The sequence below is a fragment of the Canis aureus genome, chromosome 14 (genome assembly GCF_053574225.1).
Source record: "Canis aureus isolate CA01 chromosome 14, VMU_Caureus_v.1.0, whole genome shotgun sequence".
In the NCBI taxonomy this organism is placed as follows: domain Eukaryota; kingdom Metazoa; phylum Chordata; class Mammalia; order Carnivora; family Canidae; genus Canis; species Canis aureus.
Window position 1 is genome coordinate 21,107,584 of NC_135624.1, and position 23,412 is coordinate 21,130,995.

General features: G+C 37.9%; 2 long non-coding RNA genes across 9 annotated transcripts in view; both read left to right on the forward strand.

Annotated features, from left to right (window-relative positions):
- The window catches only part of LOC144283221 (uncharacterized), a 310,775-nt gene that overhangs the window by 148,621 nt on the left and 138,742 nt on the right, over positions 1-23,412 (forward strand). The window lies entirely within an intron of this gene.
- LOC144283217 (uncharacterized) overlaps positions 1-23,412 on the forward strand; it is a 142,112-nt gene that overhangs the window by 88,995 nt on the left and 29,705 nt on the right. For 3 of the 4 annotated variants that reach the window (XR_013351642.1, XR_013351645.1, XR_013351648.1), the window contains one exon: positions 20,327-20,577. The exons of the other annotated variant lie outside the window; for it this stretch is intronic. This is a non-coding gene — a long non-coding RNA (uncharacterized LOC144283217). Of the gene's footprint in view, positions 1-20,326; positions 20,578-23,412 lie in introns of those variants that run through there. 4 annotated transcript variants of the gene reach the window in all.

A 23,412-nucleotide genomic window follows, 5' to 3' on the forward strand; every position in this document is an offset into this window, starting at 1 on the left:
ATGTGATGTGCTTGCTCTCAGCCTGGGAAACCTGCAAGCAGTGCTTTGGCTTCATGGGAATTGGTGTGACCTGTTTTGCTGAGTGAGTCTGACCAAAGCAGGGGGTGTGCAAGTAGATAATGAGAATGCTAGCAATGACAGCTAACTTTTTATTTATTTATTTATTTATTTATTTATTTATTTATTTATTTGCACTTTTTATATGCTGGTCATCATACTAGTCTATTTAATGATCTGGGCAATCCTTTTTGTTTTTTAAGATTTTATTTATCTATTCATGAGAGACACAGAGAGAGAGAGAGGCAGAGACACAGGCAGAGGGAGAAGCAGGCTCCAAGCAAGGAGCCCAACGTGGGACTCGATCCCAGGTCCCCAGGATCACACCCCAGGCTGAAGGCAGCACTAAACCGCTGAGCCACCCAGGCTGCCCTGATCTTGGCAATCCTGCAAGTACTTTTATTATTCCCATTTTACAGATAAGGAAATTGATGCTGAAGGAGTTCAGTAATATGCTCAAAGATACACAAGTTAAAGGACAGAGCTGAGATTTCCTTCAGTAGTCCAACTCTACGGGCTAAGCCTTAACCATCATTTTCCTGAATATCCAATATTTCATAGTGGAGTCTCCCTTTGCAAGTAACTCTAAGAGCATACCATGCTAGAGATCCAGATCAGGCTGTGGGAGTGCTAATCATTAGAAAGGAAAGCATGTACCATCCTGGGAAGTCGTGGTCTCCTGGTTTTAGGGGAGAGGTTTATCAGTAACAGGAGCAAATATGGGTTTAGAACAACTGGAATGGTTTCTTCCCAGTGATCCAAGAAGCAGTGTCATATCCTACTTTTTTGAAGAGACGATGTGGTGTTGTTCTCTGGACCTAATATCTCTGCTCAGCCAGACAGACACTACCATCATCAGTTTAATGTTCAAATCCAACACTAGTATCAGTTGAATAGGAAAGCAGTAGTGATTTTTGTGTTCAATAGATAAGTTTAAACGAGTATTTTTGTTTTGTCTGTGGAAAACTGTAATAAAACAGAACTAGCCTTCCAAACACAGGTTGCACTATATAATTAGGTAGATAAACATGACTGTAGAAGTTGGAACTACATGAACCTTTAATGAACAGCAGGGAAAAGAATATTCTAGTCATCTTTTGGTGAGGATATAAGACCATGGCCAAAAGAACAATGTTTCCTTGATGACAGTTTTATTCCTAACTTGAGAAAATATGTGGCTTTGTATACTGCCATGAAAGATTGTTTTCAGATGAAGATGTCAGAGTACATTTGACTTCTGACATCAGTACTAGAAGGCACTGACACAGAACTTCTTATTCGTTTAATTTTTCTTGACTTTGGACTGGAAAAAAACACAAATTGAGGTATGAAACTGAAGCCTGACTGAATGTTTTGTACATAGGGTTCAGGTCATTCCTGAAAAGGAGGGATTATCTGAAAAAATATCATTCCTTTTCATGTTGCATCTCCTCCAGACTTTTTAGTGAACTAAGCTGTAGAGAGTAAACAAGCCAGGTTTCTCCCTCATGAGCCTTCCAAACATCCTGTCAATCATTTTATGTTTTTATGGAGTTGGTATATGCTACATAGTTAACTATGAAAATAATGCTACAGTAACACCCTTGCATAAATATCTAAGCATCATTAAGTAATCCTGTAGGAGAGAAACTGAAAAAGTATAAATGCATTTTAATTTGGTGAAAATTACAAAATTATACCCCAAAAAGGCTGTTGTCCTCCTACATAGGGAACATGAAAGTATCCATTTCTTGCCCTTGCACTTTTGCCAATACCAAACATCATCTTTTTAATTTTTGTAAATCTGATTGGTGAAAAACGGCATCTTGGTATGGTTTTAGTTATGTTTAGGGGCACCTGAGTGGTGCAGTTGGTTAAGTGCCCAACTCTTGGTTTCAGTGCAGGTCATGATGTCAGGGCCATGAGATAAAGCCCCATTTTGGGCTCTTTCGCTCAGTATGGAGTTTGCTTGAGATTCTCTCCCCATCCCTCTCTGCCCCTCCTGCTTGTGTTCTCTCTTTCTAAAAAAATAAATCTAGGGTAGCCCCAGTGGCTGAGTGGTTTAGCGCCGCCTTTGGCCCAGGGCAGAATCCTGGAGACCTGGGATGGAGTCCCATGTCGGGCTCCCTGCATGGAGCCTGCTTCTCCCTCTGCCTGTGTCTCTGCCTCTCTCTCTCTCTCTGTCTCTCATGAATAAATAAATAAAAATAATAATAAAATAAAAAATAAAAAAATAAATCTAAAAAAAATTGTTTCCTCAATTACCACAGATTAAATGTCTTTTAATCTTTATTGGTGACTTGCCTTCCTTCTTTTTTTGAACTATCTGTTCAAATGTTTTCTACATTTCCCTAGTGGTCTTGTTACATTACTCTTAGAGCTTTGTAAGAGCTTTTAATATTATGAGTATTGATTTTTTGAAAATATTTTCTCCTACTCTTCCTTGTTTTCTAAAGATCTTCATGATGTTTTTCAAAGTATCTAAGCTGAAAGATTTAGGTAAGTCTACCAATATTTGAGTTTATGTCCTCTGAGTTTTGTGTGTTGCTTAGAAAGACTTTCATAGGTATATATAGGAAATATATATAATTATGTATATATACACATCCTATGTTTTTTTCTAGTGCTATATGTTCATGATTCAAGTTACAATTTATTATCTTATTAGTATGTTTCCTTCTGATACTTTTCAAAGATTTATTTTAAGCATTTCAGTCATTCTGTTGTATATATAAGAAATATTTAGCTGATTTTTCTCCAAATAGAATCTAATTTTTCCAACTACATTTTAAGTAGCACATAATTTTACCACCAAATTGAAGTGTCATTTTTATCACATAATAAATTCTTATAGATGTTCATTTCCAGACTTTTATATTCTGTTCCAATTTATTTGTCTATTCCTGACACTGTCACCACAGTGTTTTAATAACTATAACTTTATATTTTGATTTGATCCATTGTTTTGTTTTTGTTTCAAAATCTCATGACTGTTCTTAGGTACTCTTTTGGTTAACTTTAGGAGCAGCTTAGTAAATGTCCACTTGAAGAATCTCAATGGAGTTTTGATTGAAACTATATAGTGTATGTAGGCTCCCTAGAGAAAAGAGAATAATCTTTCCAAGCCAGGGTGTCTACTCACACGGTATATCTGCCAGAATGTTATCAAGAACTGGTACCTCTAAAATGTTTGAGTTGCTCAACACAGTCCCAAAGTCAACACCGAAGAAAAATATTTCTCTTCCTTTTCTTAATGAATGTTAAGTCCAAACCCCGACTCATTTTATCTATGAAATGGAACTAAGATCCTGGGATGTCTGCCTGGTTAAGTTCTTGGCATATCATTTGAGAAGCTGTGCTGTCTGGCTCTAGAGGTGGTTCACAATAGGATATCTGCAAGATGTCGAAGTATGAGAATAATTCTGGAAGCCAAGGACTAGATTCATTAGATTAGATTCATCTCATTTTCAGTGAAGGCCAGTTTTATTGGATTCTGTAGCTTTTATCTAAGGCTATACAAACATGTCTTCCAAGAGTGCTGTCCAATCCAGTTAAGCCTCATTCTGGAAAGTTACCAGTAAAATTTAACCAAAAAATCTCACAAATATGTTAACATTATACACACCAAATGAGTAGATAAATTAATAAAGTTTTCACTTTTTCTTTCCTTCCAACAATGCTTTAATCTATTTTTAGAAGAATGAAGAAAATAGATACCATTCTTCAAAGTACAGTCTTTGCTTATTATAGCATTTGTGATTTACAAATTGCAGGCAAGGGGTGCCTGGGTGGCTCAGTTGGTTAAGTGTCTGCCTTCAGTTTGGGTCATGATCTCAGGGTCATGGGGTCAAGCCCCATGTAGGGCCCCTTGCTCAGCAGGAAATCTGCTTCTCCCTCTCACTCTACCCCTCCCCACCACTCATGTTCTCCACCTCCTTCTTAGTTTCAAATAGATAAATAAAATCTTAAAAAAAAAACAATTGCAGGCAATCTAAATGTTCAAGCAGGTTGGTAAATATTTCTTGTATATCCATATAGCATATTATGCATCATGTTAAAACAATGAAAGGTTGTTTGTAAAATGTAACGGCATAAAAGGCTTAGGATATATTATTCAACAGAGCTGTATCAATCTGTAGAACAGCGTATATAACATGATCCATTTTTGTTTAAAATAATTTGTTAAACACACACCGACATACCTAACAACATATAAAAAATAATCATTGAGTTTTGGAGTTGAGAAGGATAAAATTATAATTCTACCTTATACATATTTATATCATTTAAACATTTTATAGTGAACATATGTGTTTTATAATGAAAAACAATAAAGATTTTAATTTTGGAAAATGAGATTTTTAAATTATTTGTTAATGATGTTACTTTCTACAATAACCTTTTTTCATTATTATAGAGTACTGAGAGTCGATGGTGCCTCAGAAATCATGTTTTCTTCCATTACAACCCTGTCTGTAGATTCATTTCAGCAGTATTACCTTTATCATAATTCCTTGAAGTTTACTAAGTGCCTCTAATAGAACTAGGTATATAAATTGTGTCAGTTAATCCTCAGAACTGGGCTGGATATTATCCCCATTTTACAGATAAACAAAATGGAATTTTAGAGAGGTTAGGTTATTTGCCAAAGTCCTTCAGTCAATTAATCAACATAGTAGGGATTCAAACTCTGATACCAACTATGGAGTCTCCTAATATCCTACAAAACAATTTCCATATGGAAATTAATAAATACAAACCAGAGAGTTTTTTAAAAATTCAAGGCCACAACCTTCCCATATTTCTTTTGTAAACTTGGTAGGGGTGCCAAAGTATCAGAATGAGTAAAGTGCAGATCTACTGAATGAAAACTTTATGATATGACCTAGGCTCCATTGATGATTATAATTCAGATCCCAGGTTAAGAACCACCACTGTGTCACACCATACTACCCCTGAGAGACAGGGCTACATAGTTACATGTACACACAAAGGCACAGAAATACACTATTGTGCTAGGGTTCTTTTAGGTTCCTCTGATTTATTCTCTGGTTTCAGCCTGTACACTTATGTCCTATAGAGAGAAATTTGTAGAGTACAGTCTAGGCATCATTGAATGTGGCCATGAAATATTGCCAGTGAAAGTTTTATTTGTTTTTCCACCATTCAACTTCTTAATCCATTAAGCGCGAGAAGTTACTTTCCTTGATCAGAATTTGTGTTGAAATTTTGTCAAAAAAATAAAGAAAATGCCCAAAGGATAAACTTTCTATTACTGTCCTGAGCTTTCTAAATTATAGAACATTCAGAGAAAGTGTAATAACCTTGTGAAACTAGCTATTAGACTATGTTTTATTCATCTTTGAATTCTAAACAGTTACCTGACATAAATTTGATGCTCAATAAATCCTTCGAAATGGACTATTTCTATATGTCATGAGGGGATACTTCAAACAGTCTTTCAAACACTCTCCCCACAACCTCCCCCCCTCCCCAAATTAAGTGACTTGCACAAGGTCTCTTGCCTTTTTAGTTGGAGAGCTGAAGCTAGAATCAAGGTCTTGTGTCTCCAGAACTTTCATCTTCATTCAAACCATCACAACCCAGAATTGTTAAAGCAATGTTTTATTTAATTGCAAAAATGCTGTAGGATCATGGACATCCCTGATGACAAACCAGATCTTAAGTTTGGAAGTTCATGTGAATAGAAGTTCAAGAATGGAACTATATTTCAGTAGTTTGTGGCTTAGAATTGAGTATTTTTATGTTGACTTCTTTATATTAACTGGATTTCCATGACTCTGTCCCCTTGGATTGCAGGTGTAATTATGTAGCAGTTAACATATTCTCTGGGCCCAGCACATCCCATAATTAGCTGTGTTCTCTCCACAGCATATGACTCAACCCCATGTGGTTCTTCTATATCAAAGGCAGGGTGGCCAGAGTTTTTTAACCACAATACTTGAGCATGTAGTGGCAGATGGCTGCACAACCCAAGTGCACCAGGTCCTTTTGAAGAGCAACCTCACCAAAAACAAGCAAACAAACAAACAAAACCAGACCTTGAGATTTATTTTTGAAAAAAGGAAAGAACTTTCTTGGGGGTGTTTCCAAACACTGCATCATTTTAAAAGAAAAGCATGTCTTTTTTTTTTTTTTAAAGAACTAAAATAGAAATAAATGAGTTAGAACTTTGAGGTCAGCCTTGATCAGGAAGGAGGGCACTTCCTGGTCTCTAATCAGAGGTCTACAGAAGTTTATTTAGTTGTGCTAGGGCATTGGGTATAATGTAGTATGTAGTGGGTAGAACATGGAACTAGGGGTCTGTAGATCCAATTTCTGGTCTTTCCTCTGCTGCTAATTAGGTATCTAAAGCTTTCTGAGCTTTGGTGAGTCTTGCTCCTTCTATCTGAGATCATTTATGAAAGCACCTATTATAAATGCAAGCTCTTATATTATGAGACAAGCTGAAAAATAGACTCTCTTCTGCACAAGCACATTAATCTATATCTACTTGTGAAGAACCCTAAAGAAGGAAAAGACTCAGTAGCTGCCCTGGTAAACTTATTATAGGCTTAGTGAAACTCACCATCAGGGAGTTCCTTATTACGTTAGTGATAACATATCAGAATGTTTCATCAGAATTCCATTGGGAAAAACAACTATATTTGTTATGAAAAGCACTTAGAATGAAAGGTTAGACCTAGTGGGCTTTCTAGCAGTGTACTGCTTAAAAGAACAGATTTTCCTGTCACTTTCCAAGGTGGAGGAAAATGGGAAAAGGAAGAGAGGGGATGGGGTTAGTGTGATGGTAGGAATGCTATATGGTCTCAAATATTGAATTTTTCAAAAATGTGTAAGTACTGGTATATGTGTGTGTGGAGATGGGAAAAATTGTTAGAGAAGTTATTTTTTTTAAAGATTTTATTTATTTATTCATGAGACTCACACACACACACACACACACACACAAACACACACAGAGGCAGAGACACAGGGAGAGGGAGCAGCAGGCTCCATGCAGGGAGCCCGACGTGGGACCCGATCCCAGGACTACAGGATCACGCCCTGGGCCAAAGGCAGGTGCTAAACCTCTGAGCCACCCAGGGATCCCCTGTTAGAGAAGTTATGAAGGGACCCAATTTACACTTATTTTAATTCTAAGTGGTATCAAATTTGGGTACAGGAATGAGGAGGTAGACAGAGAAAAGAGAACATCAACTTTGGGGTCTGGCAGAAATATAATGAGAACTCTTGATTTCCAATATATGGAATTGTACTTCAGATCTAAGTCAAGATCTCAAAAAAGTAAAAAAACAAAAACAAAATCTCAAAAATATTTATAATATAAACACAGCAGCTGATACCTACGATTTGTGCACTTTCCACATTCCAGGTACTGTGCCAAATGTTTTACGTGCATTTTGTATATACATACCTACAAGCAAAGAGTATTCCTTTAAATCTTTACAATGGGTCTATGAAGTGGGTATTATCTTAATTCCACACTTAGAGAAATGAAGACTCAAAGAGGGTACATAAATTGCCCAAGGACATATAGGTATAAACTTAATGTGGATTCCAAATATATTGGAACATTAATTTATTAAATTATTCATTAATGTAAAAATGTATCAAGTATTATATCTACTGGACATCACAGGATGTACAAAGATGCTTCTCAAGTAAATCTTGCCTTGGCATATTTATTTTGTCATCTAACAGGGGCTATAGGATGAGGACAGAGCTATCTTACCAACACAGTATAAGGCATGAGGCATGACAGGTTTAAATGTTGTCAATTTCAGAGGAATCAAAAGATCTAATTCTCCCCACACCCGAGTATAGCATGAGTCCTTTTCTCTTGTGATGTTGGAGATTAGCTAACATATTCTGGATGTAACCCAAAGTCAGATGTTCTCTCATCCAGTGCCATCAATCATGACAAGGAACCCACCTCTTTATCAGTTTCAATACTTTTGGCAGCCTCTACTGAAAATCCTAGAGATCATGAGCAGTGGTCGCCTCAGGAAGCACACTGCATTTTATCCTGCATACTCCCCAACTGACATTTTTTTTCTTTAAGCTCCCCTCAGATTCATCCTTTTCCTCTAGTCTACCACATTCTTCCTCCTTATCTTTCCTTCCTTTGGCTACCACCCCTGCACATTCCCTTCCTAAACCTGCCCTGAAGAAATTTTAAGGAAATATTTTCTCAGCAAAGCAGATCTCTTTAAGGGAGCTGTTTTTTAAAAAAAAAATTTGTTGCAAGTAAAATAAATTCTTCCTCACATAGAAATTTCTTCCATGGCTATATAGACCTGCTAGATAGAGCCTTCCATTTCCCAATGACCCACTGTCTTCTGAGGCTTCCCCAAGATCTCTGCTCTTTAACCCTCTTCCTTGACCTCAACTCTCTTGATATTTGACTACTCATTAAGTCACTATTTTCCCTACAGATTAGATAGGGGTTTATGAATGACATGGGAAACTCCAATCAGCCAAATGTTTCTTGTGCTACTTTCATAAAAGATTTGGAGGGAGAAACTTTAATGGCAATTAGAGGTGGTCTAGAGGTTATCATTTATTTGATTTTCCTATTTCATCAATATTAAAGTTGATTTTCCAAATGAAAAGGGGACACTTTCTTAATATATTGGTGTGGTTTTATAAAAACAATTTTATATGCTGGAGCCAGTACTGATCCCGAGGTTGCAGAGACTGTATAAATCTCAGCTCTACCAGTTCACAGTTTTCTGACCTGGGCAAAATTATACGTAACCCTTCTGAATTGTAGTTTTCTCATCTGTAAATTGGCATGATAAAACTGTACATACTTCATAATGTTATTATGTATCTAGACTACAGTAGGTGTTTAATAAATGGAGGCAAATGATTACACTAGGAATCTCAAGCATGTCCATTAAGGAAAACAACTCTTGCAAAAACATAAAAATTCTCAAATTCCCACATTCTCTTTGACCTTCTTCTAATATTGTAAAGTGGTACATGGGGTGGCTATCCTTTTGTGTAATCCAGTTACAATTCCGTAGATATATAATAGGAGTGTTTACAATTGAATTACAAACTCTGCCAACTTAGAGAAGCCTAGGGTTGGCATTCAGAGTTGGAAAAAAATCCCACCCCTGGTCTCAGTTTCACATCTCTGCAATTCATTTCCTGAGAAGCTTTCCAAATATGTGATTTTCCATAGCTTCAGGCTTTGTTATTAGTTAAGGGCCCTGTTGGGCTTATCACCAGCTCTAGCAGCTGCTGGCACAGGTGACTGTACATGGTTAGGCATGTGGACAGAATGTAAGTGGGGGCTTTCCAGTTCCAGGGGAGAAGACTATAAGATGCTTTGTATAAGAGCTCTGTAAGGAAGTAAGTAGGTGTCCACAAAGAAAGTGTACTGAAAAGCTAAAGAGTAATGATTGAATTTAATAAAAACTTCCATGTAAAGTGAGTTCCACATTCCCTTTGTGTTTTACATGGGAAATTACAAGCTAAAAGCCTTTGAAACAACTTTTCTAGCTTGTATTGACTTGAGAAACCTGGTATCATATGAAAAGTGTACAAAAAAAGTGATCAAGGAATAATAAGTAACTGTCATTATTTATTGAACAATTATTATGTTCCTCCTAAATCATATAAAGTAGATACTCTTAATTTTCATTTTATAGATGAATGTTATGAGGTTTAGTGGTAGTACATGATTAATCAGCAACTAAGAAGTTATTTCCAAGAATCCATCATTTCAACGATTTCCTCCCATTGAAAAATATACACTAAGAGCTATTCATTGATACCACTTACCTTTATTTATCCTAATCACTTCAGAAGACATTTTACCAGTGACTTACATTTAGGACTGTTTAACTATAGAAGAATCTAATTTGTTAGGCATGAAGACTACTTAACTGTTTGTTTATAACCAACTAACTGGTTAAGACAGCTTCTAAAATCCCTTTCTAGGAAAAAAAATGTTTTTTAATTCTATAAAACCCAATACCTCTTAATAGCACAAGGCCAATACTAATGAAATATATTCAGTCCCAGAATACAGGGAAGTCTTAAATAGATTCAAGAAAAAGATAACACCATCCAAACAAAATGCAATCTGATCTTTTCTAAAATTTAGCTTCCTTTAGGGTGTGAAATCTTGTCTTTGTGTACTTTAAAGCACCCATCAGTTTCAGCGGACAGTGTGCCTTTAATGAAGTTTTATCAGATGAATAGCATTTAACCATCTCAACATCTCAGAACGTCTTGTTTCCAATGTCTCCTTATGATTGAAGCATTTTGTCCCAGTCCAAATAAAGAAACAGATAGGAGGCAGAACATGCATCAGCTCCCCTCCAAACATACAACAGTTAATTAGGAAAGTGAGATTATGGTTGAGATGTTACTGTATTAAAAGATGGGAGCTCACGTTATTGACCGATGACCACATAGCAAGATTTTCTCCAGATTAACTCCTTTCGTGTGATGGTTATTTCCATTTTATCTGCAAAGAAATGGTTATTTCCATTTTATCTGAGTGACATGTAGCAGAGCACCTAAGAATATGTGGCAGGTTGAGTAGATAGGCAAGCTTTAAATCTTGCTACTTAACCCACTAAATTGACCCTAAGCTTCATTCCTTCCACTACAACATACTCTTTCCTAGTACTGAAAGGCAGTCCTGAAGTTCAGGGTAACCTCATCTCACAGAGATTGCTCATGGATGAAGAACGATCCCTTTGAGGTATCTGGACCAGCAGCATTAGCCGCCTACAGGAGCTTTTTAGAATTCAGCATCTTGGAACTCCCTCCACTCCCTACTGCATCAGAATCTACTCTAAACATGCTCTGGCTGTGATTTGTATGGAGATTAGTGTTTTAGAAGCACCGTCCTAGAAGTTACGCCCCCACCCCCACCCCCCAGCATCTCACAGGTGTTTTTTTTTAGAAGATAAAACAGGAGTGCGCTTTTTCAAATAGGTCTTTCTGTTCTTGGTAGTGAAAAATAGTTTGACTGTTATGATTTCTGTCAGGCTTATGGCAGAAGATCAAAAATGTGTGCTTTGGAATCATCCACTAATTTATGCTGCCAGATTGCTTTTATGTTATCAGTGCTGAGGAAATTAAGCCTCGACAGGACAGTTTCTCACTGGAGGCACTGACATTCACAATCTTTCCTGTAGAAGGGGAAGCAGATGGGCCTGGACATAGATATTATGCATTCTGATAGCGAAGAGGCAATCTTTCATGAGCTGCCCTGGAGCAAAGTGGGAAGAGTTCTGTGTTAATTTTTTAATGTCTTTTTAATTAAAAGTGTCAAGCAGTAGTCCCTGAGTTTCACTGAGAGAACTGGATTCTTCTCTGTTATCATCTTTGAAATGAAAGCCAATTCAAGGAGCCCTGTATTTTTCTTAGTCTTTGTTTCTGGTTTCCTTGTTTCTGGTTATCCAATTTTTGGTTCAGTTCAAGGTGAAACTCAGTTATCATTATTTGCTGACTTTCAAGTTTGCATTTGAAGTCATCTTGAAACAAAAAACAGATGCCCCCTGGTATTAGTCAACCATGGCCACAGTATTGCTGCATAATAACACAAACTGTCCCTGGCTTTCAACAATAAACATTTATTTCTCACACTGCGCCTGCAGAGGGGATAGATTTGCCTCACCTAGAAGGAGCCTGGTTAGCATGGCTGCCTGCTGTGGCTCTCATCCACAAGTCTTTCATCTTCCTCCTGGGACCTGCAGGTGGAGCATGCTTTTCTCATGGAGACAGCAGAGGTCAAGAAAGCAAGCACAACCAAACAAGGCCTCTTATTGCCTAGTCTAAGCCTGATGTGACTATCACCACTGCTTTGTTATGTTGACCAAAGCAACCCACGGAGACGAAACCTTAAGTCAGAGGGAAGGAAATGTATTCTACTTCCTTTAAGGGTAGAACTACTAATTACATGTAGATAGAGGGAGAAGTGAAGAACTGGGGCCATCGCTACATCGCTACAATCTACCACACTAGTGATTTCCTAGGATTCCTATTATTCAAAGATTCCTAGCCTTGTATTTCTGATGACAGTAGGCATTGTGATATATGCAACATGGTGGATAATGCATGGTTTCCTTCACATGTGCTGGAAACGGGTCTACTTAACATATCAAGCTCGATTATTCAGTCTTTTTTCATGCTCAGAGTTAATGTGACATTATAGAAAACCATGTCATGCTAATTACAAAATCATTTTAGCTGCCCAATATTATGGATTTTTTTTCTTGCTTGATAATATAGCCTTTCAGAGATGGTCAGATCACACTGGGGAGAATTAATTGCTCAGTGTAAATAGAGGTGAATAATTCAAACACCAGTCATGAATCTGTTGAGAAATAAGTTCAGGATAGGGAATCTAAGAAATATTCCATGTATTAATAGTATTAAAATATGACTTTCCAACAACTATTTCAGATTTTAAGACAAACTTAATTTTCTGCTTGAAGTGCCACATGAAGGAAATGTTTTCCATAGTTTTGGAAAATGACAGGAAGACCACCTTAAAGGTAAAGCAGGCTGATTGTCTTAGGCACTCTGATTTGAAGAGGTGATTTGAAGATCCCTTACCCCTTACCCCAATATCTCCATCCCTGTTCCCAGTGTCTAAAACATCACCCTTAGAGAATTAGTCTTTGGGCTAAGATTTTATTGATTTTTAAGACATTTACCATATATCTATGTATTCTGTCCCCCCCAACTCATGCACAGGAGACAACAAAATTGGTTATCAAAACATCAACCTCCAAAGAACACAACCTTTTACATCATCTTTCACTTTTGCTACCTTTGTTTTGTCCTCTTTACCCCAGATTGGCCTGTGGTCTTGCATTACATAACCAAAGGCCTCATTAAAAATTATAGCTAAACAAAGGAATAATTTTTCCTTAGGATGCATTGTATTCTTTTCCTAGAATCATACTTTATGGGATTGCTGTGAGGACTAAGTGAATTAACACATACAAACCACTGAGGGGAGTGCCAGACACAAAGAATATCATTACTAATGATATTTTGCTATAGCATCTGCATCAGTTTATTGCATCATTTTTTTAGGTTATTTGTCTTTTCTTGTCAAATATGAGTTTTTTGAGGGTGGTTCAGTGGTTGAACGTCTGCCTTTGGCTCAAAGCGTGATCTAAGGTTCTTGGGACCGAGTCCCATGTCAGACTTCCTGTGGGGAGCTTGCTTATCCCTCTGCCTGTGTCTCTGCCTCTCTCTGTGTGTCTCTCATGAATAAATAAATAAAATCTTTAAAAATAAATAAATAGATAAATATGAATTTTCTGATATACCTAGAAAAATCCATGGCTAATAGTATGTGCCACATATTTATTAATGGAATGAATTTCTTGAATATTCATTATGTGTAAGAACCAAACAAAGCAAATATACAAAAACAAAAAAAGAAAGAAGAAAGAAAGAAAGAAAGAAAGAAAGAAAGAAAGAAAGAAAGAAAGAAAAATGTCTATTTAGGTCCTCTGTCCATTTATAAATCACATAATTTGCTTTTTTTTTTTTGCTGTTGGGGTTATATAATTTTTTTAAAAATGTTTTTTTGACACTAACCCTTTATTAGATGTATCATTCGCCAATATCACCTCTCATCCTGGAAACTGACTTTTTCTTTTTGTTAATGGTTTTTGTTAATAAAGCCCTTTTTATTATTATTTTTTAAAGAACCATACAAAGCAATGGTTATGCAAAAATAACATAGCTAATACCTACCCTGGAGGAGGGCATAGTCTATGAAAAAAAAAAAAGACACTTTTTTTTTTAAAAGACACTTTTCTATGGATCATGGAGTATATATAAAAATGGAGGAATATAAAAAGTAGTACAAGAGACTAGATGCAAGAAGGACACTCCATGACCTCATGGCTTTGTCCTGGATGGCAGGAATGTAATCTCGGAAACTAAGAAAATGAGTTAGAGCAGTGCTTGTCAAGTTTAACATTAATGTGAATCACTTAGACAAGTTGTCAACGCACAGATTTCTGGACTCTGTGCCCAGAGTTTCTTTCTTTCTTTTTTTTTAATATCTTGTTTATTTATTCATGAGAGATACAGAGAGAGAGAGAGAGAGAAAGAGAGACAGAGACATAGGCAGAGGGAGAACAGAGCTTCTAATTTAATTGGTCCAGGATGGGCCTCAGAATTTACATTTCTAGTAAGTTCTCAGATAATGCTGATGATGCTGGTCTAGGGAACACACTTTGAGAACTGTAAAGGAATGGGGAGGTAACACTAAATAGAGTCAGTTCTTGAAACTCTTGTCATCATGCAGGGAACTGAGAAGTGCAAACACTGAAAGAGCTGGATAAGGCCCCTCTCATATAAGGTGATTTACATTTATTTTCATATATTCTTCTAGCAATGTTATGAAGTAGGTTTATTAAGCAGTGTAGTGTCTAAGTGTGCTGCCAATAACAAATCAGCAATGAGATCTCAGGGTTAAACACACACACACACACACACACACACGAGTTTTATTTATGTAGTACAGGTAGATGGAACTGCTCTATGTTGTCACTCAGGGAGTGTAATGGATGTTGTGGGCCACCACCCATAGGGCTTAGATACTCAATCCTTTCATCTGTTGGGACTTGTGAACAGCTGAAGAGAGATGCCATGCCTAAAGGCACATTCACACCCAGGCACCAGTTAGGCAATGTAGGCAATACAGATCTGGTCCACTTGCCATGCCAAGTCACAACTTGGAAGAGCCATTTCAACTCTAGAACTTGATTGAATTGGACTAATATAATCCTGCACGCTAGGGATTTCTGTCTTAGGCCAGATTCCCCCAGGAAACAGATGGAAATTTTTTTGTTGAGGACTTTTACTGGGGGAGTGCTTTAGGTATCTGTATCTGGAGGGAGTGAAGAAAGAAGCGCTGGGCAGAGGGTATGATTGGATTTAGATTCTGGAGCTGACATGGGTGCTACACCTAGCGGGGATGCTTAGCTCAGAAGTGGTGACATGACTCCAGTGGTGGAGGCTCATTGCTGTCATTCAAGAATAGCAGTACTGGTGGGTGAGAATAATGGACTCTGCTTTGGCTGGCTGAGTCTTTGGAGAGTCACCTTGGCATTCTTCATGGGTTCCACTGTTCTCTTTACCCAACATAAATTAATTAGAGCATCAGTATCATCTGGGGGAAGTTTTATGAAATACATAATCTAGGCTCTGTCCAATAAATCAATCTATTGTCTTAGACTCACCAGGCTTGAGTATTGCATTTTATTCTAGGTGACAGATTATTCAGATGACCACTGAGAAATGTGGAAAGAAGCTGACTGGGATAATGAAGTAGTCTGTAAAACACTTGAAATGAAAATATAGCACCTAGAAAAGAGACACAATTGGAGGGATCCTGATCATCCATCTCAGATGTTGAGACTGTCCTGTGGGGGAGGGTATCCCTCTGGCTCACAGTCCTTAGCTAGATGTTAATCTCTAGTAGATTAGAAATAGTGTCTGCCACAATTGCATTATTACCTCCCTGGCCTAGCATAGTACCTGCCATAAAGTAGCTACTCAAGAAATATTTTTAAATAAATGACACTGAATAAATATTATGTGGGTTCAGATTGTAACTCAACAGAATGAAGATCTGCATACTTTGGACTCTCTTTAAAATAATGGAATAGGCTGAGTGAAGTAAGTCAATCGGAGAAGGACAGTGTATGTTCTCATTCATTTGGGGAATATAAATAATAGTGAAAGGGAATATAGGGAAGGGAGAAGAAATGTGTGGGAAATATCAGAAAGGGAGACAGAACATAAAGACTCCTAACTCTGGGAAATGAACTAGGGGTGGTGGAAGGGGAGGAGGGCGGGGGGTGGGGGAGAGTGGGTGATGGGCACTGAGGGGGAAACTTGACGGGATGAGCACTGGGTGTTATTCTGTATGTTGGTAAATTGAACACCAATAAAAAATTATTTTATTAAAAAATAATAATGGAATAGGCTGCCTTAAAAGCCAAGTCAAGACCTTATATTGAGAGGTTCCAGATGTAGGTGGGATAACCCTGTCAGCAAGAGAGATTGAAAGATTGATCAAATTTCTGATCTGATTAGGAGGTAAGATATTTAAGGTTTCTTTCCATTTTAAGATACTTAATATTTTAAGCATAGAAAAGTGACTATTTTGTGGAAGAAGAACTGCCAAAGGCATGATTGCTACTGTACACAGGAAGTTTTGAATTTTCTGAATTCCCACAGAGATTCCAGAAACAAGTTGAAGGAAGTCACATTTACTCTACCACTTTCAACTTAAAACATCAATTATTAATAGGCCAATTCTCTTCCTGCACTCAGAGATGGCTTTTTGATAGACCGTGGGATCCCCAGAACTTTTGGGCATGTAGTGATAGAGAGTCTAAATCCAAGGATGCTTCCTGTCCTCATGTACCCAGTACCTGAGGCTAGTAGTGAGGAGTGAAATCCTTATACTGTGATTCAGGACAATAGAATAAGAGCAGAAATTATAGGACAAGCTCTATAGGATAGGAGAGAGTATGGTTTCTAAATTTAGGTACCGTGGTTATCTTCGAGGATTTGAAGAAAGCTTTCATCAAATCTATGAAGAAAAAATGCGTACTTGTATGAAATTGTATAAACATGGGCCTCTTGAAACCCACTAATGAATTAAGAACCTATGGGATAAAGATAGAGCTTTTTAGAGGCCCTTGTGCCTTCTAGGTATTACCTTTTGAGCACAGAAAGCTACTTTCTCCTTCATGCCTTCTAAGGAAACAGCTTATAGATATACAATTCATTGCATTTATGAAGTTCAAGGAGAGAAGAGTGACTTGATTCAGAGTCAAACAAGATCAGTATGGAACTGATGTCCCATTTATGAGCTGGATATATTAAAGCAGGTCAGGCTTTAGCTTACGATTACAATCATAAATGGTATTGATTGGCAGTTGGTCTTTTTTAATTTAAATTTTATTTTTTTATTTATTAATTGGAGTTCAATTTGCCAACATATAGAGCAGTTGGTCTTAGGAAGACTTGTATGCTTGAATTATTCAAAGTCCTTCTAGGTATGATACTTTAGATACTACATATCTACATATGATACACCTATGATACCTAGGTATAGGTGGTTGAATGTCATGCCTACTTGACCCGATTAATGGGCATTGATGAACCTACCCACTGGAAGATGTGTCAAGCCAAAATGGTTGTATGTTTATAATTACTACCATATGATGAGCCCTTCAGAGATTTCTAGATGCATGCACCAACCAGTTCATAGAGAGAAGGCAAAATGTGACCTGAGAAGCTATGTGTTAAAGTGAAAAGGGCAGGCATGGCTTTAGGAACAGAAAGATCTGAATTCACCTTTACCACTGGTTAACCATATGATCTTAGGTCAGTTACTTAGTTGTATGGCATGTCAGGCACTTCACCATAGATCAAGGCTGAGGGTACCTGTCTTGCTTCTATTGTGATAGTGCATGTAAACATTTAGCTTAGGTTTGGATAAAAACCTGCCCCATCTTGATTTTTGTCCTCCTTTCATATGGGACACATTCTGGACAAGTATTATCCAATAGAAGATTGGTTTCTTTGATTAAAAGAGCATTGAGGAGATCGGTATTTAGTAGCTTCTGCAAGGGGAACACCCTACAGCAAAAACTGAGAGTGACATGCCAGGAAGAGAAAGCAGCCAGATAAAAGGAACTGGGGTCAGATGGAGGGGATAGGGACACAAAGTTCACCGTGTTCTCTAGGGCCAGTCCTGTATTCTCTCCCTATCTCTTCAAGATCTACTTAATTCCAACCTTTGACTTTCCCCGTTGGACACTTCACATCCACCCAGAAAGAAAGACTGATTCTCACCACTCCTCCCCACCTCCTGCCCATTTTTCATTTGATCCATAGTAATCCTTGCCTGAAAAAGAGTGAAAGTGCAGAGTTGGTTACAATGGAGGAGAGGTGTATAACTGTCTCTTTGGAGGAGTTTTAGAGAATTGGAATATACTTGTGGGAAGGAACTTTACATTTTTCTAGGCTAGGATTGACAATCTAGATTGGAGAATTTTTTGAGACTGTTCTATGCATTCTATATTGAGCATATTTAGTTGCATCACTGTTCTGTACCCACTAGATGCCAGCAGTCCCCCCTGCTCTGAGTTCTAACAACCAAAAATGCCTGCAGACATTGTCAGATGCTCCCCGGGGGAGCAATATTGTCCCTGTTGTGAACCCTGTTATAGTTCAACCTTTTATCCAATAAATGGCCATTCCTCTCATGGCTTTTTACTTTTAAATCAGCCCCTGACTCAATATCCAGACATTTCCATCTTTATATTGCATAGATGTTTAACTAGAAACAGGATGAGGAAACCCACATTTAGACTGTAGCCAATTGGAATTTTAGTGAAGACTGAGCTAGAAGACATAATAGAATCCAGTTGTTTTTTTTCCCATGTTGGATTTTGGAGTTAAAACCTGAGTCATTAAAGGAAGTTTTGATCTTCTATTTGCTTAAATATACGGGAAACTAGACAATGAATCTTTGATTCTCCTGCCCCTTTTAATTTGACAAGCTAACTTTGGCCTCTGAGAGTGAAGACAATCTCTGGACAGGGATTAATAACCTCTGAAAGGTGCCTGAATGCCACTCAATGGAGACTGAGTAACATTGTTTTCTGAATTATGCCTGCAGGAGCATTTCAGACAGGGATGAAATAAGAAAATGCATGTGGAGCATCCTGCACTATGTCTCTCATGATACTTGCTAAGGAATATTGTTATCATTATCATTATTTTTTATCACCATCACTGTGGTGCAGTCAGGGCACATCCAAGGACCCAGGGGGGGCGGTCCTGCAGGACCAGTCAAGAAGGTCCTTGGCTTCACGCAGGTTGGAAATCGAATGCAAGCCAACAGGAAGTGAGAGCAGAGTTTACTGAAGGTACAGAGAGAGAGAGAGAGAGAGAGCAGATACAGATGGAGGGTCTCAGAGACTCAGAAAGGCAAGGGGCATGAGTCTCAACTTTGGGATTTTTATTGATGATTGTGGTCTGGTGCATATGTCCTCTTAGGCTTCTAGGAACTGTTCTGAACAGGTACAGGGTCCAGGTGTCTGTCATAAGTCATTCATTCCCTGGAGCCAGGAGGTCTTGACGTTGACATCTAGTGAGCACCAGTGTCCTGGAATATGACATGCTGGCTTTGCCCATCCATTCCTGAGATAAGGTGTAATCTAATGTGCTGGAAGACTCCAGAGCAATCACTAACTTCCTGTCCCTTACAATGAGGATATACATTAAGGCTATACAGAGGTACAGGTCCTAGTGAGAACAGAAGCAGGAAAGGGAGCAGAGGAAAAAAATCAGCTTTTTCTCTCCTTGGGTCCTTCGGTCTCCTAACTGTCTCAGTTGCCCTGGTTGAGCTGCTAACCCACTTACAGTTAAACTATAAGTCTTTGTTTGCTGGTTTGTTTTAGTTTTTTCTCTTTGAATGATAAATTCATACCTTACATCAGGTTATAATGGTGAATTTATTTTGAGTAACTCAATTAGAAATGCAAATCTGTAAGCTTTGTGTGGTTCCATCTAGTTCACAAAAAGTACAGGACTACATGAAATAAGCACTTGGAAATGAGATGGTCTGGACCATAAGGTGTTTCTCATGTCTTGTCAATGGCCTCCAAGGACAAGTAGCAGATTTTAGTGAGGGCAAGGAGATAGAAAATAGAAAGTCATCGTTGCTAATTTGCTGAAAGAATCCCAGGTGTCTGTGTACTGCAGGGCAAAAAGTAGTTTCTTTTAAAGCAGCCCTGAGGGACGTTCATAGGCTATGATAGCCAGATTTCATCCAAATCCATGTTTTGCTTCTCAAAAAGGATTCTTTCTTTTTTAAATCCCTGGATTACTCTGTTAGATGCCTAGGCCTTATTCTGGAGAATTAGGGTATTGGATTAGAGGTGAGGAAATCTGGATGCTAAAGTCTTTTTCTCTGGAGTTAAATTAAGGAAAGAAGTGAGTTGTGGATAGGGAGAAGGGAAGGGAGAAGAAAATGCACAAAACTGGTTACATATACTTCTCCAGGACACAAGTAGGATTTGCCCAATGCAGTAACTGTTGGCAGATTAGCAGTTTTGCTAGGGCAGTGCTGGTGATAAGAAAAATAATCATCATCGTAATTATAGCCAACGTTCCTTAACAGGTACTGGGCTAGACACAGTGCCAGGGGTTTGACATGTGTTCTATCATTCCACCTTCACAGAAATCCTATGAGGACCATCACTAACCTTCCTTTTGCCGATGAGGAAACAGCAAGATAAGAGCTTGAAGGAATGTGTTCAAGTAGTGGAACCGAGTTTCATATCCAAGAGCAAAGCCAATGCTCTTAACCATTTCTCTCTATTGCGTATCTCAAGATGTGTAGCATTGTTCAGCCTGAACTAGAACCAGGATGGCAGTCAAGAGGCCAGAATGGCCGGGATCAATCCCAACAAATATACATCATGGAACCACTTGCTGGAGGCTTGTAGCAAGTTATTTCTAAAGGAACCAGAGCAAATGGTGTTTTTGTGCTGCTCTATGAAATCACGCAGGAAACCGTATTCTCAAGAGTAACAGAATGCATATGCTCTTGTCCATAGAAACATGTGTAGTAGCCTGATATTCTAAGATTTAGCCAGTTTGGTTTATATAGGATACTATTTAGCGTCATTGAAATGTTCCATGGCTCACTTTACTCCATAACTAAACATATCTATTTTCCCTCACATCTTCTATCTAGAGCTGTGAGAATGGTTCATGGGATCATGTTTGTAAGAAATTCTTTGACTTGCTTTGGGAAAATTATACAAATACATAATGTAATAATCTGATTTATACTACCTAGAGAGAGTTAACTGAAGAGGAAAATTAAATGATTATGGGCCTAAGTAGATGATTTATGAGTAAGGGCTACAAAGTATAAAAGTCTAACAACAACAGAAGTCCCTTTGAAGGTTGAGATGGGAGAAAAATGATGTAGGTTGGTACAAAGGCTTCTAGGTAAGATTAACCGGCTGAAATTGAAAAGAAAACAATTTTGTTCCTTATGACAAGTATCAAGACATTCAGATTAATGATATACTGAGTACTTTTGTAGAGAACCTTATACCCTCCAATCCTAGGGGGCCTGAAAACAAAATATGGCAACACACAATATATTTGGAGGTAAGAAGGTCCAGTGGTGGAATATAATGATTGATGCTTCAGGGATCTTTAGAGACAAGAACATTGATGGCTAAGGTTATTGGCAAATACAGTTTCTTTGACTCAACTGCTAAGACTTAGAATATACTAAAACATATATTAATAATGCTTCTTTCTGACCTTCTATGATTTATAGACTCACATGTTAGCAATATATAATTTTAGACAGAGGAGATAAAATATTTCCATAATACAAATTCTCCTGAGTGTGGGACACTTCTGTGCAATTGTTTAGAGGAAGTATAAACTGTGTAACTCTCTTCAGGGAAATAGTAAAGTAATACTAGACAGAAACTCTTGGGTTGTGCTACATGTTATAGCAAGTAGACAGAGTGCCCAGTGTCTTGAATAGCATTTCTGCCCTATATGTGATTTGATGCTAAAACTTACAGGGTGTTATGACTTTAGAAAAAAAGGTGAGTATTGAATATGGAAGCAATAGGTTGTCATTGTGACAAGGTGAAAGGGATGGTCATAAAACAAATGAAAACAAATATCAGCTCTTTGGGGTCATTTTGAGATGAATTCATTTCATTTCAGCAACTATCTATTGAGACGTGACTATGCACAGTGCTGTTCTAGGAACTGAAAGGGAACAGGATGAGTATCACCTGGGTGCTCACAGTATAGTGAAAAAGACACAAATCAACACTGAAAATGATCCTTGAATAAAAGAGCCTAAAACAGTGGTATAAAGGGGAGCTATAAATCGAGGAGGAGGGAATAAGAAGAAATTCATATGAAATGAGATAATTTCAGATTAGTCTTTAAATCCCTCAGGTGATGAGGGATAGCATGCAAAAAGGGATTTACGATAAAAAATTTTTCCCAAATTAATTTGCAAGATCAGTAGAGCTGCCTTGTTCTAGCAACTACCATCAAAGAAATATTCTTTTCTAACTTATTTTTTTTGTTGTGTTTCAGCCTAGGTATAGGACGCAAATGCACAAGTTTATATAGATATATGTAATGTTTTTCATACCATACTAGTGAGTGGTTTTAAGAACATTACTGTATAAATCATGCACACATATATGTAGATTTGGAGCTCAAAAAGACCTAAGTTTGAGTTTCACATATGCTACTTACTAGCTGTGTAACTTTGGACGCTTAGTGTTTCTAAATCTCTTTTCTTATCTGTGAAATGGAGACAGTCCTGAAGTATGTGTTTGTGAAATATTTAGGCACGGTGCTAGATGGAGCATTGCGTAAAAGGAATAACTGGGTAAGATTTGGTGTGTAGGATTAGGGTGTCAGTCGTGGTATGCTGGTAAGGATTTAACAGTTGGCTCTTTGGGGGGAAAAAGCCCTGATGTGTAATGTTTGCCAATTCCCATGGTGTAACTACTTCTGCAATGGTCCATTTATTTTTATTTTTATTTATTTTTTTTTAAGGTATTTATTTATTTATTTGTGATAGTCACAGAGAGAGAGAGAGGCAGAGACACAGGCAGAGGGAGAAGCAGGCTCCATGCACCGGGAGCCCGACGTGGGATTCGATCCCTGGTCTCCAGGATCGCGCCCTGGGCCAAAGGCAGGCGCCAAACCGCTGCGCCATCCAGGGATCCCTGCAATGGTCCATTTAAAACTAAACAACATGACGTCACTGAATGTAGAATTGGACATTGATGTGCATAAGTGGCTTTTATTGACTGGTGCCAACCAGGGTCAACAAATGACTGGATGTCAGTGTTTCAATGCAATGGAATTTAAAACTAAGTAAGTCTGATGGGAAAAGAAATTGTTGACAGTTGAGATTGTCTTGTCTGGATCATTGTGCCAGAATATACCCTGAAAGAATTGTCAGTTCTGAGAAGAGGTCAATTCAGTAATAGGAAATAATTTAGGTTAGGTACCATGGAAAGGAAGAACCTCCTCCTCTCTGGGACTGGTGAGCAGGTCCACATAGACTCTAAACTGGGATGTGGCAGGGAACATTCCAGATGGTGTGAGTAAGCTAATCTTTGCAGCATGGAGGCAGGCAGACTCCAGGCAGGGAACTGGGCCAGTTAATCTTAGGTCTCTGAGACTGGTTTGTGCCCATGAACTTTTAAGAGTAGAGATTTCCTAAGATCAGTTTTAAATTATGCAGTTGTATTTCTG